We start from the raw sequence: 3,322 nt of genomic DNA, 5'->3' as shown, positions 1-3,322 counted from the left end.
CATGAGGCTGGCTCAGACAGTTGCCTTGGGGTGGACTGGCAGGGGGTGCTTGTCCCTATCCACCTACCCACCTCCTCTGCTCCTCACACTGCTTCATAGATTCAAAATGGAAGACGGAGGGGCAGCTTTAAGCCAATTGGACCAACGCGCCTAAGGAAGGTCCTGCACTATATTTTCCAACTCATTTCACAGTCACTAAAACAAGCAGAACGATTTACTTTTCAAGTCTTCGCATTTTGTTTGTTTACTTGTCGGCTTCCATGAATACCATTTTATATTAAAATGTACTTAGATCCATTTGGTCCCATTAACCCCACGCACTTTTCAAGCACACATTTTGATTGCTTTCCATTCTACCAGATGGATATCGCAGTTGGCAACCTTCCGTCTCGAAAGACTCTGGTATCGCGCTCTGAATGGTGGTTCTGGCACAGCGTCTAGTGTGGCTGAAAAGGCCGACTTGGGAGTGACAATCCCTTCCACACTGGGAGCAAGTGCAGTCTGTCCCTGGTCTGTCTCCCTGGCTATGGGCCTTCCTTCTTTGCCTCTTTGCCTCAGTCTGTTGACCTTTATACAAGATGGATATAAAGCCTATAATAACAAACATTATTTCTATCTCTAAGATTCTGGAGACCTTGGCTGTGAACCTGGGATCCAAAAATATTTCCAATTGGGCCCGGCAGCTCCTAAGGCTGGTCTTGGGAAGGTAAGAATGGAAATGAAGAGCAGAGAAGAGAAGAGTATGGGTGCTAGAACATTAGGACACACAGAGGAGAGACACTCTAGCCCGCCATTATTCCGCCACACTTCCTCTTGCATTATGTTCCCCTCTTCCCTTTTGGAAGGAGACTTGATGGTGACAACCAGCATGTTGTTGCGTTAGGACAGAGATTTGGGGCAGTGTCTCAGGTGCTGCTAAATTCTGAGCTGGCCCTGAACATGACCAAATGAAGTCAGTGATTTACCAGGCATGTGGAATGGAAAATAGGGACTGTCTCTGATAAATATCGTGTGTAATTCAGTCGGGAAGGAAGACCGGAGAGTGACTCCTACAAATCTCTCTCACAAGTCCCTGCTTGCCACCAAGCAAATGAACCAGCACCACAGGGGACACACGTGACGACGGAGAGTTGCAAGAACATCATTAATGTGCCGGTGCAAATGCAATTACTGGACAATTGCTCCCATGAATGACATCTCCCCTGCATCAAGGACACCCTCAGAAGACACTGCCTGTTGGGCCAGAGTCCTTTTTTTCCTGGCCTTGCCTGCTTCCAGTTGGAGGGCATCTCCAGATCGCATCTCAGGCAGGAGGAGCCTCCTCCAAGGTGGTGTTGCACATGACCATTGCCTGAAGCAGACGGAGATGGGGGCGTTATAACAGTGAGAGTTGCCTTCAACTTTAATTAAGAAAGCAGTGGTATCTGCTTCAACTCTCAGACATTTGGAAAAGTTGTGGTGTATATATAAATGTTAATGATTATTAAAGCATCCGAGGAGGTCAGGATGACAGGCAGGAGCGGGGTCTAGAGGGTGACCAAGTCAGCCCACACCCATCTTGATGTGTAGACCAGACCAGCCCCAAACTCTCAATCCCAGTAGCAGCAGAAAGGTCCAACACGCCATAAAGGGGTCAGGTGGGAGGCACTGGGGGTGGGGGCCCAATGCAGCAACTTGGCTCTGGCACCTGGTTCCTCACTGAGCACAATGGGACTTACTTCTGAATGGACATCAATGGGCTTGCCCTGCTAATATGTAATGTTCTTATAAGATCCCAAAGGACCTCCTCTGTGGAGAACTCATGCAAGGAAAGCGCCCTACAGGTAGACCACAGCTGCGATACAAGGACATCTGCAAGAGGGATCTGAAGGCCTTAGGAGTGGACCTCAACAGGTGGGAAACCCTGGCCTCTGAGCGGCCCGCTTGGAGGCAGGCTGTGCAGCATGGCCTTTCCCAGTTTGAAGAGACACTTGGCCAACAGACTGAGGCAAAGAAGGAAGGCCCATAGCCAGGGAGACAGACCAAGGACAGACTGCACTTGCTCCCAGTGTAGAAGGGACTGTCACTCCCGAATCAGCCTTTTCAGCCACACTAGACGCTGTTCCAGAACCACCATCCAGAGCGCGATACCAGTCTTTCGAGACTGAAGGTTGCCAACAACTATAAGGAGGACCTACAGCTCCTGATTTTTGTTTGAAGGAAGAAAGGGGAAAAAAAATCTGAAGCATTAATGCCATTATTTGGACTTTGAAAGGAGAAAGTATCACACATCTTCCTGCCCACCTCCTATATCTGCTTGATAAACAGGTCCAATCAACCCCGACCTTGGTCCCCATCCTAGTGGGAACGAGTGCACTCTTGTGACCCCAAGGAAAGGGAAGCGACTAATCTCCTTCCAAGACTACTTGGTTTTAATCAAACCGGGATTGCCACGTACCCTGCTGCGCTCAGGGTGGAGTGAGCAGCTGTCAGCTGTGGGTGCCCCTTGGGGAGCGGACCCTTGGCAACTGACCAAGCATCCCCCCCCCTTGTGATGCCAGGGCACTGAGAGGAATTTTATCAGGGGGCACAACCAAGTCTCTTTTTGGGTCCCTTTGCATCTCCCTTGAATCATAATTTCATGTAATTTCTACAAATGACGATATATACAACTATGTACAAAATGTGAATGCTCATCTTCACACAATATATGCAGACCTTTTCTGAGCTCTGGGCCCCTCTCCATCTTCCTACTCGCCTCCACCACTCTTACGAGATTGGCAGATAAAGAGGAAGTGTGGATGGGAGTAGAGGGCTAGAACACCCGCTACTCTCTTCTCTCCTCCACACGTTCTTTTCCGCTCCACCCTCTTCTTCCTTCTCCAACCCAGGGAGCGGAAAGAGCAGAAGTTGGCACAGCATCAGATAAGGGGGAGGGATAGCGTTTGGCAGGCTACCTCAAGTGCCAGGGGGCCTTGGCCCAGCCTTACCCCCCTGTAGGACCTTCCTGGCTTCCTTGCTTGTTGCTGACGGCGGCATGTTTTTCCTTTGCCAGCAAAAGGGGTCAGAAACAGTCCACCGTGGGGAATGTGCTAGTGTGAGAATTAGGAAACGCCACCAGCCTCTGCAACATTTGAAAGGTAATTCTGAGCAGTACGGCATCATTTCCAGACTCGCGGCTTATAATAACGCCGTCATTTCGGAGATGCATGATTTCTGAGTTCTCATAATGCTCCGATGAGAAACTCATCTGCAATATTTCCATCTGTTCTGGCATTTCCATTCAGAAGAGAAGAAGGAAAAAAGGGGGGGGGAAGAAAAGCAATTTTATCTCCCCCCCACA

Source organism: Tiliqua scincoides, chromosome 13 (genome assembly GCF_035046505.1).
Source record: "Tiliqua scincoides isolate rTilSci1 chromosome 13, rTilSci1.hap2, whole genome shotgun sequence".
In the NCBI taxonomy this organism is placed as follows: domain Eukaryota; kingdom Metazoa; phylum Chordata; class Lepidosauria; order Squamata; family Scincidae; genus Tiliqua; species Tiliqua scincoides.
This window is presented reverse-complemented; position numbering follows the sequence as displayed.